Source organism: Paramisgurnus dabryanus, chromosome 4 (genome assembly GCF_030506205.2).
Source record: "Paramisgurnus dabryanus chromosome 4, PD_genome_1.1, whole genome shotgun sequence".
NCBI lineage: Eukaryota > Metazoa > Chordata > Actinopteri > Cypriniformes > Cobitidae > Paramisgurnus > Paramisgurnus dabryanus.
The window spans coordinates 8,954,624-8,969,894 of record NC_133340.1 but is presented as its reverse complement, the minus strand read 5'-3'; the positions used below and the strand labels follow the sequence as shown (position 1 = coordinate 8,969,894).

The window sequence follows — 15,271 nt, the reverse complement described above, 5'->3', positions numbered from 1 at the left end:
GTAAAGCACACCTGCCTATATTACATATCTTTGTCACGTCATTTTAAGTGTTTGATCACCACATTTGTGAGTGATCATTGCAAAAAAGTATTTATATATAGTATATTCTGATAATGTATATAGTGTATTATATGTACAGTACTGTAGTATAATATACTGTAGTATATGTGTACTGTACTATAATATACACATAAAGAATATCGGCCGATATATCGTTATCTGTCTGTTTTTTACCCTAATATCTGTATCGGCATCGGCCCCAAAAAATGCATATCGGTCGGGCTCTAATGTGAAGTTTGGGACAAATCCGACATTGCATTATCATTGTAAACATGTTACTTCCTGTTACCAGCTGGTGGCGCTATGACCATAACTGACTATTGGCATCATAAGTGACTGTAGATGTGTTCAGTCCAGGACTCTTATTAATCATGTGAAGTTAGGGAAAGATCGGACATTGCATAATCAGTGTAAACATGTCACTTCCTGTTGCCAGCTGGTGGCACTATGACCATAAGTGACTATTGACATGTAGATGTGTTTAGTCCAGGTGTGGTGGATTTTGGTTCTACACACTCGATGTTTGATTAAGTTGATGCACATGTGTGTGTGTCGATTGTATTGGATCGATTGCTTATGTCTGACAGATTGAAAGTTAGTAAAGATGCTCACGGCACGGAAGCTCCGTCTCCTGGTGTTTTATTAAATACATAAAGTATACAATTAAATGTTGCTGCTCGTCATGCCTACAAAAATACAATAACACTACATGGTGTCAGAAGTACAAGGATTCGGAGTGAGTACAGCGAACTGAAACGACTTGTTTTGCACGCCGGCTAACACTTTGCATGTTAAACGTGTATGAATATGGAGCAATTCAAGCCGCCCTCGCCATTAATGTTAACGGGCAATTTAGCGGAAAACTGGCGAAGATGGGAGCAGCGTTTTCGTCTGTATATGACCGCGACGGGTGCGAGTGGAAAAGACAACAAAGTGAAAATAGCCATTTTGCTACACACCATTGGTGAAGATGCGTTAGAAGTGTATAACACACTCAACATCACACTCGCCGATAAAGAGAACGAGACAATGGAAGACGTGCTCAAAGCATTCCGTGACTACTGCAGCCCACAAAAAAACGTTGTGTTTGAGAGGCATCAATTCTGGTCTCATCCCATGGCAGAAGGCATTTCAGTGGACAGATTCATCACAGAGCTGAGACAGAAAAGCAAAGATTGTGAGTTTGGTCCAAGTGAGAATGACATGCTTAGAGATAAGCTCGTGTTTAGCATAACAAACCCTTCTCTTAAAGAAAGAGTGCTCCGGGAAAATGATTTGTCATTACACAGAGCTATTGAAATATGCAGGGCAACAGAGTTAGCTAAAACGCAGATACAGGCAATGCAAAATGCCCCTGCCGGTCAAGATTCTCAAATAAATGCCATAGGAAGAGCAACAGATCAGAGAAAGCCAAGTATAAAAAATAAGAGCAGTAAGAAATCAGCAACACGGAACTGTCGCAGATGTGGAAAGAGCCATGAGCCACGCCAATGCCCAGCCTTTGGAGCAGTATGTCATAAGTGTGGGAAAAGCAACCATTTCTCAAAGGTATGCCACTCTGTCAGTCATAATGATAGCAGAGCAAAGACAGTACATAGCATAGTGAATGAAATGGACTCAATGTACATAGGCATTTTGAGGCACGCTCACGTACAAGATGTGCTACAAATAAAGGACAGTTCGTGGTACACAACAGCCATCATCCGAGGTGTGGAGATAAAATTCAAACTAGACACTGTTGCAGAGGCTAATGTGTTACCTTTATCAGTTATACAGGAACTTCCTGGTCCAGTCCAGCCTCAGCCTACATCTACAGTGTTAGTAGCATTTGGGGGTATACGCTCCAGCTGGAAAGGTGTTGTGTCACTGAAATGCAAGACAGACAAAGCTGAAGCCACACTACAGTTCTATGTCTCTGACCAATCAGAAATGCCGATCTTAGGCAGAGCAGCGTGTGAGGAGCTGCAGCTTGTGAAAAGGATTGAGCTGCTTAACAAAAAGTCTGCAACCACCAAAGAGGAGCTGGTCAAGATGCATCCATCTGTCTTCACTGGGTTAGGTGAGTTTCCAGGAGTTCATCATATACACATTGACCCGACAGTCACGCCGGTGATTCATGGATGCAGAAATATTCCGCTGTCTGTTCGAGACAAGCTGAAAGAAACACTCGAAGATCTTGTGCAAAGAGGTGTTATAACCCCTGTAACAGAGCCCACAGAATGGGTAAACAGCCTCGTTATAACAGAAAAGAAGAATGGTACACTGAGGGTATGTTTGGATCCTCGTGACCTGAACAAGGCAATAAAGCGCCAACACTATTCCATTCCAACTCCTGAGGATGTGTGCAGTAACCTGGCTGGAAAGTACATCTTTACCATCCTCGATGAAAAAGACGGTTACTGGCAGATTAAGTTGGACGACCCATCATCAAAACTATGCACTTTTAACTCACCATGGGGCAGATATTGTTTTCGGAGGCTACCATTTGGTATAAAATCTGCAAGTGAGGTGTTTCAGCAGAAGAATTGCGAAACATTTGGTGACATACATGGAGTACACATTATTGCCGATGACATGATCATCGCTGCCTCAACAGAGCAGGGGCATGATGACATCCTTGACAAGGTCATGGAAAGAGCAAAAGCAGCCAATGTGAGATTTAATGCCGATAAGATCCAGTTTAAGGTCAACACTGTGGCGTACATGGGACACATCATCACACCAGACGGCCTCCGTCCTCATGATGCAAAAGTGAAGGCGATCGTGGACATGCCACCCCCAGAGGAAAAACAAGGCCTGCAACGCCTACTGGGCATGACTAAGTACTTAGCGCAGTACATTCCAAATGAAGCTTCACTTACAGCGCCACTAAGACAATTACTGAGGAAGGATGCTGCCTGGCAGTGGGATTCCCATCATAGTGCTGCTTTAAAGAGTTTAAAATCTGCCCTGACAAAATCACCTGTGCTGAGGTTCTATGATCACAAGAAGTCTCTAACAATACAGGCAGACTCATCAAAAGACGGTTTGGGAGCCTGTCTCATGCAAGAGGGACACCCTGTGTGTTATGCATCGCGAGCACTCACTGACACTGAGCAAAGATACGCTCAGATTGAGAAAGAGTTACTCGCAATACTCTTCGCAGCGAGAAAGTTTCATCAGTACATATACGGGAAGCCTGTTACAGTACAATCAGATCACAAGCCCCTTGAGAACATCATGCAAAAACAACTGTGCAAAGCACCAGCACGTTTGCAGCGAATGCTCTTGCAACTACAAAAGTATGATCTGAACATTGTATATACTCCTGGCAAGCACATGTATATTGCTGACACGCTGTCCCGTGCAACTGTAAATAAGGCAGATGATGATGGTGAAGACCTCTATGATGAGAAAGTTGTGCATGGGCTAGAGGCCACTGATGCATTGAGTACACAGACACTTCAACAATTGAAAGAAGCCACTGCTGCAGACCAAGTGTTGCAAGAGTTGTGTAAGAGGGTTGAAACTGGCTGGCCACGGAAAAGACGCAGCATGAACAGCAACCTACACAGTTACTGGCCTATGAGACACAAAATCAGCATACAGAATGGCATCGTGATGGTAGGAGACAAGATAATCATTCCTCAGAGCTTCGAAAAAGTTATCTTAGAAAAGCTGCACATAGCTCACCAAGGTATCCAGAGAACAAAAGCCAAAGCAAGAAAATCCCTCTACTGGCCTGGAATGTCGCATGACATTGAGATGATGGTGGAGAAATGTGCACCTTGTCAACAACTCCAGCCACGACATCAGAAAGAACCACTCATCACACATGATATCCCTGAATTACCGTGGATTAAGATTGGAGTGGATATCTTTGAGCTGAGAGGTCAGTCTTATCTGTTGCTAGTGGACTATTTGACAAAATATCCAGAGGTACTGAACTTACCTGACAAGACCGCCCATTCTGTAATACAAAAAATGAAATCAGTCTTTGCCAGACATGGTATCCCGAAAGAACTGGTGAGTGACAATGTTCCTTTTGCCAGCTATGAAATGAAGTCATTCGCAGCGTCATGGGACATTAAACTCCCTTTCTCCAGTCCTGGATATCCCCAGTCCAATGGACTTGCGGAAAGAGCTATAAAGACTGTTAAACATGCACTGAAGAAAGCGATGCAAACAGGCACAGACCCACATCTGGTGCTACTGTCCTTAAGAAACACTCCAGTGACAGGCCTGAATGCATCTCCTGCACAAATGTTAATGGGAAGGGTCCTGCGGAGCACACTCCCATGCTCTAGTGCTGTGCTTCAACAGTCTATCCCACAACATGTACACAAGAACCTGGAGGATATGCAGTCGAGTAGGCGGTGTTGGTACAACCGAAATGCAAAGTCACTACCTGTGCTGGCTCCAGGATCTACAGTACATATGCAGACTCGGCGTGGATGGAAGCCTGCTGTAGTGGTGCAACAGAGAGATGAACCACGGTCTTACACAGTGCAAACGCCAGCTGGAAAGACATTCAGAAATACAATAACACTACACCAGGACTCTTATTAATCATGTGAAGTTTGGGACAGATCAGACATTGCATAATCATTGTAAACATGTCACTTCCTGTTGCCAGCTGGTGGTGCTATAACCATAAGTGACTATGGACATGTAGATTTGTTCAGGTCAGGACTCTTAGCAATCATGTGAAGTTTGGGACAGATCAGACATTGCATAATCATTGTAAACATGTCACTTCCTGTTGCCAGCTGGTGACGCTATAACCATAAGTGACTATTGACATGTAGATGTGTTCAGTCCAGGACTCTTATTAATCATGTGAAGTTTGGGACGGATCAGACATTGCATAATCATTGTAAACATGTCACTTCCTGTTGCCAGCTGGTGGTGCTATAACCATAAGTGACTATTGACATGTAGATGTGTTCAGGTCAGGACTCTTAGCAATCATGTGAAGTTTGGGACAGATCAGACACTGTATGCCTGAGTTCCAGCAACCTGTTTCATAGCGAAACATCAAATTTGGCTGGCCGAAACAGACACAAATTTTAACATAGAATCAAATCCTTCGCAATTTAGCATCACAAAGGCCTTAAGATGAGACTCGCCAAATATGATGATGAACCGACGAAAACTGTAGGAGGAGTTAGTTAAAGTATGACTGCTGGAAATGAGAAAAACTGAGCCAAAATCTGAGAAATAATTCAAAATAGCTGACTTCCTGTTTGGCGTAGGGCGTTGCTTCAAGAGACTTTTTTGTAGGGCTTGTAATAATACATGAGCATACCGAAATTCGTACATGTACATTAAACACAGTCCAAGGGCTGCTTCAGTGAATATTTGAAAGTGGCGCTAAAACATGTTCCTTCAGGTTGCCAGCTGGTGGCGCTATGGCTATAAATGAAAATTGTTATGTAGATGTGTTCAGGTCAGGACTCTTAGCAATCATGTGAAATTTGGGACAGATCGGACATTGTATGCATGAGTTCCAGCGAGTTCCAGCAACTTCCTGTTTCATGGGAAAACATCAAACTTTGTCAGGCCAGAACCGACACAAATTTTTACGTAGAGTCAAATCCTTCACAATTTAGCATCACAAAGGGCTTAAGATGACACTCACCAAATATGAAGATGATCCTACGAAAACTGTAGGAGGAGTTAGTTAAAGTATGACGCCTGGAAATGACAAAAACTGCGCCCAAATCACAAAAATAACTCTGAATAGCTGACTTCCTGTTTGGTTTACGGCTTCGCTCCAAGAGACTTTTTTGTAGGTCTTGTCATGCTACAGAAGCGTACCAAATTTCGTAATTGTACGTTAAACACAGTCCGAAGGCTGCTTCGTTGAAAATTTGTAGGTGGCGCTATAGAGCCATTTTCCCACGCCTAATTCCAAAGCCCACACCACACTTAAATTTTCACCACTCTTGACATCTGTGCAAAATTTCATGAGTTTTCGAGTATGTTTAGGTCCTCTAAAGTCCCGCTGAAGTCGGAGAAGAAAAAGAAAAAAAATTAATAAATATAACTGCAAGCAGCAATGGCCCTCGCACGTTTTTTACCGCTACACGGTGCCTCCAAGAAAACGATGCACGGTGGGCAAGGGCATCAAGTGGGTAAATATCAGTGGGCTATTTAATGTTGTTACTGAGCCATTTGGGGACTGTGAGTAAAAGAAACCCCACATTTTAGACAAACGGGGGCACTAGTGAGCCACTTAAGAGACACGCCTATGTCTGACCTTTTTGTGCACACTTAACAGCCGACAACTCTGATGTGTGTGCCAACTTTAAGGTTAATCTAAGCACGCCAAGAGCCTTAAAAATGTCTGAAATAAAAGTAAAGTTTGCGGCGTTGCCATGGGAACAGCGTTCGAGATATCAAAAATCCCTTCGCAATTTATCATCTACAATGTCTCGGCATCATGTTGACCACTTCTGGAGTCAATCGCATGAATATTCTAGAAGGAGTATTTAAAAGAACATCGGTGTCAACTGAAAGGCTTAAATATGCCTTTAAAATGAAAGTAAAGTTTGACGCGTTGCCATGGGAACAGCGTTCGAGATATCGAAAATCCCTTCGCAATTTATCATCTACAATGTCTCGGCATCATGTACGCCACTTCTGGAGTCAATCGCATGAATATTCTAGAAGGAGTATTTAAAAGAACATCGGCGTCAACTGAAAGGCTTAAATATGCCTTTAAAATGAAAGTAAAGTTTGACGCGTTGCCATGGGAACAGCGTTCAACATATCAAAAATCCCTTCACAATTTATCATCTACAATGTCTCGGCATCATGTTGACCACGTTTGGTGTCAATCGCATGAAAATCCTAGAAGGAGTATTTAAAAGAACACCGCATGGAACTGTAAGGCTTAAAAATGCCTTTATAATAAAAGTAAAGTTTGACAGGTTGCCATGGGAACAGCGTTTGAGATATCAAAAATCCCTTCGCAATTTATCATCTACAATGTCTCTGCATCATGTTGACCACTTTTGGTGTCAATCGCATGAAAATCCTAGGAGGAGTATTTAAAAGAGCATCGCATGGAACTGTCAAAAAAATCCAGCTTTGTGACTAACACACTTCCTGGCGCCTGGTGGTGGCGCTATACCCGGGAGTCACAATAGGCACATCGATGCGATCGGAATCTTCAGACGAACAAACACCCTGCATGGCATCACAATAAGATATTTTTTGCCTTAGATATTAGACACTTCCTGTTTCTCTGAATTCGCCATAAATTCGTCGCCTCGCCATTGCAGAACCGTTCAAGATATCAAAAATCCCTTCGCAATTTAGCAAGTACAATGTCTCAGCATCATGTTCACCACGTTTGGTGTCAATCGCATGCATCCTCTAGGAGGAGTATTTAAAAGTTCAATGCATGCATTTTTTAAACAATCCAAAATAGCCGACTTCCTGTTGGGCGGAGCTTAAATGTTAGAGGGTGAAAGTTGTTCGGGTCGATGAGATCTATATGCGTACCAACTCTTGTACATGTGCGTAAATTTTTGCCCGATCTGTGCCTCAATGTTTGTTTTTGCATTACAGGGGGCGCTACAGAGCTCCCTTACCACGCCCGAATTCCAGCCTTTGCCGGGTCCTAATGGCCGACGACTCTGACATCTTTGCCAATTTTCAAGAGTTTTTGAGTATGTTAAGGCCCCCAAATTGCCCTGAAACGTAAAAAAAAAATAATAAAAAAATATAGCTGCAAGCAGCAATGGCGGGCCCTCGCACGTTTTTTTACCGCTACACGATGCGTCCGAGAAAACGATGCACGGTGGGCAAGGGCATCAAGTGGGTAAACATCAGTGGGCTATTTAATGTTGTTACTGAGCCATTTGGGGACTGTAGGTAAAAGACAAACCCCACATTTTAGACAAACGGGGGCGCTAGTGAGCCACTAAAGAGACACGCCTTTGTCTGACCTATTTGTCCACTCTGAACAGCCGACAACTCTGATGTGTGTGCCAATGTTTAGGTTAATCTAAGCACGCCAAGAATTCCTAAATATGCCTGAAATAAAAGTAAAGTTTGGGGCGTTGCCATGGGAACAGCGTTCAAGACATAAAAAATCCCTTCACAATTTCTCATCTACAATGTCTCGGCATCATGTTGACCACTTTTGGTGTCAATTGCATGATTATTCTAGAAGGAGTATTTAAAAGTACATCGGCGTCAACTGAAAGGCTTAAATATGCCTTTAAAACGAAAGTAAAGTTTGACGCGTTGCCATGGGAACAGCTTTCGAGATATCAAAAATCCCTTCACAAATTATCATCTACAATGTCTCGGCATCATGTTGACCACTTCTGGAGTCAATCGCATGAATATTCTAGAAGGAGTATTTAGAGGAACATTGCATGCAACTGTCAGGCTTAAATAAGCCTTTAAATTGAAAGTAAAGTCTGACACATTGCCATGGGAACAGCGTTCAAGATATAAAAAATCCCTTCACAATTTCTCATCTACAATGTCTCGGAATCATGTTGACCACTTTTGGTGTCAATTGCATGATTATTCTAGAAGGAGTATTTAAGAGAACATCGGCGTCAACTGAAAGGCTTAAATATGCCTTTAAAATGAAAGTAAAGTTTGACGCGTTGCCATGGGAACAGCGTTTGAGATATCAAAAATTCCTTCGCAATTTATCATCTACAATGTCTCTGCATCATGTTGACAACTTCTGGTGTAAGTCGCATTATTTCCCTAGAAGGAGTATTTAAAAGAACATGCATGCAACTGTCAGGCTTAAATAAGCCTTTAAAATTAAAGTAAAAAGTTTGACGTGTTGCCATGGGAACAGCGTTCGAGATATCAAAAATCCCTTCGCAATTTATCATCTACAATGTCTCAGCATCGTGTTGACCGCTTTTGGTGTCAATCGCATGAAAATCCTAGGAGGAGTATTTAAAAGTCACCATATGCAACTGTCAAGAAATCCACCTTTTGTGACTGCCACACTTCCTGGTGCCTGTTGGTGGCGCTATACCCGAGACTCAAAATAGGCACATCGATGCGATCGGAATCCTTGGCCGAACATACACACTGCGTTTCATCCCAATAAGACATTTTTTGCTTTAGATATTAGACACTTCCTGTTTCATTGAATTCGCCATAAATTTGTCGCCTCGTCATGGCAACACCGTTTGAGATATCAAAAATCCCTTCGCAATTTAGCAAGTCCAATGTCTCAGCATCATGTTCACCACGTTTGGTGTCAATCGTATGAATTCCCTAGGAGAAGTATTTAAAAGTTCATGACTGACACACTTCCTGGCGCCTGGTGGTGGCGCTATACCCGGGAGTCACAATAGGCACATGGATGCGAACGGAATCTTCAGACGAACAAACACCCCGCATGGCATCACAATAAGACATTTTTTACCTTAGATATTAAACACTTCCTGTTTCTCTGATTTCGCCACAACTTTGTCGCCTCCCCATGGCAGAACCGTTCGAGATATCAAAAATCCCTTCGCAATTTAGCAAGTACAATGTCTCGACATCATGATCACCACGTTTGGTGTCATTCGCATGAATCCCCTAGGAGGAGTATTTAAAAGTTCACCGCATGCATTTTTTAAACAATCCAAAATAGCCGACTTCCTGTTGGGCGGAGCTTAAATGTTAGAGGGTGAAAGTTGTTCGGGTCGATGAGATCTATATGCGTACCAACTCCCGTACATGTGGGTACATGTTTGTCCGATCTGTGCACCAATGTTTTTTTTTTGCATTACAGGGGGCGCTACAGAGCCCCTTTGCCACGCCCGTGTTCCAGCCTTTGGCCGTTCGCAATGACAGACGACTCTGACGTCTGTGCCAAATTTCAAGAGTTTTCGAGTATGTTAAGGCACCCAAAGTGCCCAAAACTGTTAAAAAAAATAATAATAATAAAAAAAAAAAATAATAATCCGAGCAAAAACAATAGGGCTTCGCACCATTCGGTGCAGGCCATTCTGGCCTGCTCCTCGGTGCTCGGGCCCTAATAAAAATAAAATATAGCTGCAAGCAGCAATGGCGGGCCCTCGCACGTTTTTTTACCGCTACACGGTGCGTCCGAGAAAACGATGCACGATGGGCAAGGGCATCAAGTGGGTAAATATCAGTGGGCTATTTAATGTTGTTACTGAGCCATTTGGGGACTGTAGCTAAAAGAAACCCCACATTTTAGACAAACAGGGGCACTAGTGAGCCACTTAAGAGACACGCCTATGCCTGACCTTTTTGTGCACACTTAATAGCCAACAACTCTGATGTGTGTGCCAACTTTAAGGTTAATCTAATCACGCCAAGAGCCTTAAATATGCCTGAAATAAAAGTAAAGTTTGCGGCGTTGCCATGGGAACAGCAATCGAGATATCAAAAATCCCTTCACAATTTATCATCTACTATGCCTCAGCATCATGTTGTCCACTTCTGGTGTTAATCGCATGAATATCCTAGGAGTATTTAAAGAAACATCGGCGTCAACTGAAAGGCTTAAATATGCCTTTAAAATGAAAGTAAATTTTGACGTGTTGCCATGGGAACAGCGTTTGAGATATCAAAAATCCCTTCACAATTTATCATCTACAATATCTCGGCTTTATGTTGACCACTTTTGGTGTCAATTGCATGATTATTCTAGAAGGAGTATATAAAAGTTCACTGCATGCAACTGTAAGGCTTAAATATGCCTTTTAAATGAAAGTAAAGTTTGACACATTGCCATGGGAACAGCGTTCGAGATATCAAAAATCCCTTTGCAAATTATCATCTACTATGCCTCAGCATCATGTTGACCACTTTTGGTGTCAATCGCATGAAAATCCTAGGAGGAGGATTTAAAAGTTCACCACATGCAACTGTCAAAAATCCACCTTTTGTGACTGCCACACTTCCTGGTGCCTGTTGGTGGCGCTATACCCAAGACTCACAATAGGCACATCGATGCGATCAGAATCCTTGGCCGAACATACACACTGCGTTTCATCCCTAGAAGACATTTTTTGCTTTAGATATTAGACACTTCCTGTTTCTCTGATTTCGCCATAAATTTGTCACCTCGCCATGGCAACACCGATCGAGATATCAAAAATCCCTTCGCAATTTAGCAAGTCCAATGTCTCAGCATCATGTTCACCACGTTTGGTGTCAATCGTATGAATTCCCTAGGAGAAGTATTTAAAAGTTCATGACTGACACACTTCCTGGCGCCTGGTGGTGGCGCTATACCTGAGACTCACAATAGGCACATCGATGCGATCGGAATCTTCAGACGAACAAACACCCCGCATGGCATCACAATAAGACATTTTTTGCCTTAGATATTAGACACTTCCTGTTTCTCTGATTTCGCCACAATTTTGTCGGCTCGCCATGGCAGAACCGTTCGAGATATCAAAAATCCCTTCGCAATTTAGCAAGTCCAATGTCTCGACATCATGTTCACCACTTTTGGTGTCAATCGCATGCATCCTCTAGGAGAAGTATTTAAAAGTTCAACGCATGCATTTTTTAAACAATCCAAAATGGCCGACTTCCTGTTGGGCGGAGCTTAAATGTTAGAGTGCGAAAGTTGTTCGGGTCGATGAGCTCTATATGAGTACCAAGTCTCGTACATGTGCGTACATGTTTGCACGATCTGTGCAACAATGTTTTTTTTTGCATTACAGGGGGCGCTACAGAGCCCCCGTGCCACGCCCGTGTTCCAGCCTTTGCCCGGTCGCAATGACGGACGACGTTGACGTGTGTGCCAAATTGCAAGAGTTTTCGAGTATGTTTAGGCACCCAAAATGGCCAAAAGTGTAAAAAAAAAAAATTATAATAATAATCCGAGCAAAAACAATAGGGCTTCGCACCATTCGGTGCAGGCCATTCTGGCCTGCTCCTCGGTGCTTGGGCCCTAAAAAATTATAAATCCGAGCAAAAACAATAGGGCTTCGCACCTTTCGGTGCAGGCCATTCTGGCCTGCTCCTCGGTGCTCGGGCCCTAATAATAACTCCTTGAAGAACAATAGGGTCCTCACACCCCGGTGTGCTCGGGCCCTAAAAATGCTGAAAAAATGTTTCCCCTTAATGTCCAAAATCACTGAAATTACAGGGATTTTACACATGAAACAAAAACTAGTACATTACAAAACTAATAGATCTGTGGATTTTAGCTGCTTTCAGTTGACGCTTGATCTTTTCTTTTGACTCCTTTTTGGTTTAGCCACCGATCCATTTTTACGTAATTAAAACAGAATGGCAAGAACTGATATCACAGTTTCACAGGTGCATTAAAAATCTACTAAAATAAGTGACGATTGTATAAACACTTGCCTAGTTTAGGTCATCTTTTGGCGGACCACTGGGACCACACTTTAAGAATTACTGGCTTACTTCATACTGGTAAGTTCCATTTGCACATTATCTCATTTGAATATAATTTCTCAATATGTACATTACTTTAAATAAAATTTAAAGGGAACTATGTTAAACAGGGGTGTCAAACTAATTTTAGGGTGAGGGTCAGATGGTAAATAACGCCATGAAGTGCGGGCCGGATAACTTGTTTTAAACCTTAGTGTGCTGATAATTGTGTTTAAATTAACTAAACAAACCAATTAATTAGTTTGTTTAGCAAGATAACCAGAGAAACACACAGCTCTGTGAAAACTACATTTCATAAGATCACACTCATACTGTATATTTTACACACAAATTTACATCTGAACAAAACCCACTGGTCTTATAGGTTGAAAAGCTTTAATTTAACTTCTTTTGCCTTAATGCCAAAATTATTTATAAACCATTCACTTTTCTGTGAATATATTTGTAATGAGAACAGTCATTTAGAAAATGCTAGATGGGGCAGTGGCCCAAACCAAAAATGGCTCTATAGGGGTTGTACTATTATTATGGTTTTAATAAAGTATAATAAATATTATGCGTTATATTACTAGCATCAACTTAGACAAGTGATTATAATGGGAAATATAATAAGAATTAAAGTGTGACAATCTGCTAAATATTCAATATGATTTACCTGCTGGCTTGATGGAGCTTTGAATCCATGTTTGCAATGTTGAACTGCTGCTAAAAGCTTCTCTTTCCGTTCTCTGTCGTTATTTTGTGAAGGCATTGGTGTTTTTTGTATTTTTTGTCTACAAAGTGTGCCAACAACAGCAAATTTAGTGTTTATATTAACTTAGATCTGATCGGGAACATTAAATCGATTAGACAAGCATTGTAACGTTAAAAAGAATGTGTATATTTTGTTGTTGTTTGCTTGCTAAGTTGTTAGCACTTTTAGAACACTGACAGCAAATCATTACCAGAAGAAATACATAAACATACTTACAAATTACTAATTCTGCGGTTTAACAACTGATATAATGTAATGAATCTACCTGTTAATGCAACGAACTTCGGAAACTGTAGTCTTCGCTCTCCAGGCAGAGAGTGGACACAGAGATGCTGCGGAGCGGGCGGGAAAACACGAAGTGGATTACCAGAATCGGTGGATCTTTAGCGGAGTGGTAACAATAAAACAGCAAGATTTTTGGGCACCGTGTTTACTCTGTTCCGCGTTTTGCTGCTTTCCGGAAGTCTCTCATATTAAAAACGAACTAGACACCCGCCTAAAAGGGTTTTTAAAGTATGTATTTAATATTTAATAAAACTGTATAAATCATCATGCGGGCCGGATTGGACACCTTTGCGGGCCGTATCCGGCCCACGGGCCGCATGTTTGACACCCCTGATGTACAAATTATATTGTAATGTTAAGGTGAATGTGTTGTACAGGTGTATATAATGTTCATACATATTTTTTCTAGTTTGTAGTTTTATAATAAAATAATTGAGAAGAACAATCACTAGTAAAGTCACAAAGTTATGAAGACTGCTTTCTGGAGTTATTTTCTAAAAGTTTACGCTATCTGTTAAACCTTTGCTCAGGCTACGCAGTAGGTCAGAACAGAATAGTAAAAAGACATTGACACAGCAGGTTAAGACAGCGAACGTTACATTGCATTGCACATCACTTCAGTAGCAAATTATGGAGTCACACAGTGATGAGAAAGATACCTCTCAAGCCTTTGAGATAAGATCACAAGCTTCTAGCTGAAAGTCATCACAAAGGTCAAGTCGGTCATCCACCAGTGTGGCACCAACTAGGGCGAGAGCTAAAGCAGAAGCAGAAGTAGAAGCAGACCTATTCTTGCTGCAATCTCAAAAAGAATCAACTGCAGCATCCGCTGAAGCGGCAATTTATGAAGCAGCAGCTGACAGAAAAGGGAAATATAGAAAAATTGGACCAGGAGACTCTCTCAGTTTGCACTCTTCGAACTAAGTATGTTCAAAAGCACACAGAGGAACAACATCAGCAGCAGTTTCCTGATATTTCCATTCTACAGTCATCCTTAAGGAATGCTGATCCCCTTCTGTGTGAAGCAACAGTAACATCTCCATGTGTATATCAATCTTATGAAATGGAGTAATTAAAAATTAAACAGTAGACAATCGATAACCAGAGAGATACATTTCTTGGACATCACTCCGCTTTTTAAGCATCTCCATCTCCTAGCTTTAAAGCTCCCATGGTTAGTCTGCCATATACGTCTGATTTAGCTAACTACATGGTAAGAAAAGAGATGGTGAGTTCAGTTATTGTGAAGTTTGATGATTGCCCTGATAACTACTGGGCTTGGAAATCTTCCTTCCTACGAAGGACCTCTGTGATTAGAAGTAAATCGCCATCAGCTGCTTTCAGGTGGAGCAGCATTGATAACACAGACCCGTAGTTCATCGAGAAACTAGGCAAAATCGCATAGATAATCGGAGTCGATTTTCCTCGATTATGAACCCGATTTTGCCTAGCTTCTCGGTGAACTACAAGTCCGTGTTATAATTGCCGCTCCATCTGAAAGCAGCTGATGGCGATTTACTTCTAATCACCGAACCGGCTTTACTAATGACACGCGCATGATAATCGCAGTCGATTTTTTGCACAGCCCTACTGTGGCAAAGCTTCCAGACCTAGATCATGTTCGAAAATCTGTTTGGTTGATGTTTACCCATCTAACTCCCCTGAAAAAGCTATGAGGATGTATATAGTTCTGGTTGACCAGAGTAACCGGTCTCTGGCAAGATATGACTTTTTCAAGCTGTTGGGGATCAATGGAGGTTCTTTACACTCTCAAGTACACTCTTTGTACATGTGCAGGTATGACTA

At 41.8% G+C, this 15,271-nt stretch overlaps 1 protein-coding gene across 9 annotated transcripts in view; it reads left to right on the top strand.

Moving 5' to 3' along the window:
- arl13b (ADP-ribosylation factor-like 13b) overlaps positions 1-15,271 on the top strand; it is an 89,777-nt gene that overhangs the window by 15,055 nt on the left and 59,451 nt on the right. The window lies entirely within an intron of this gene.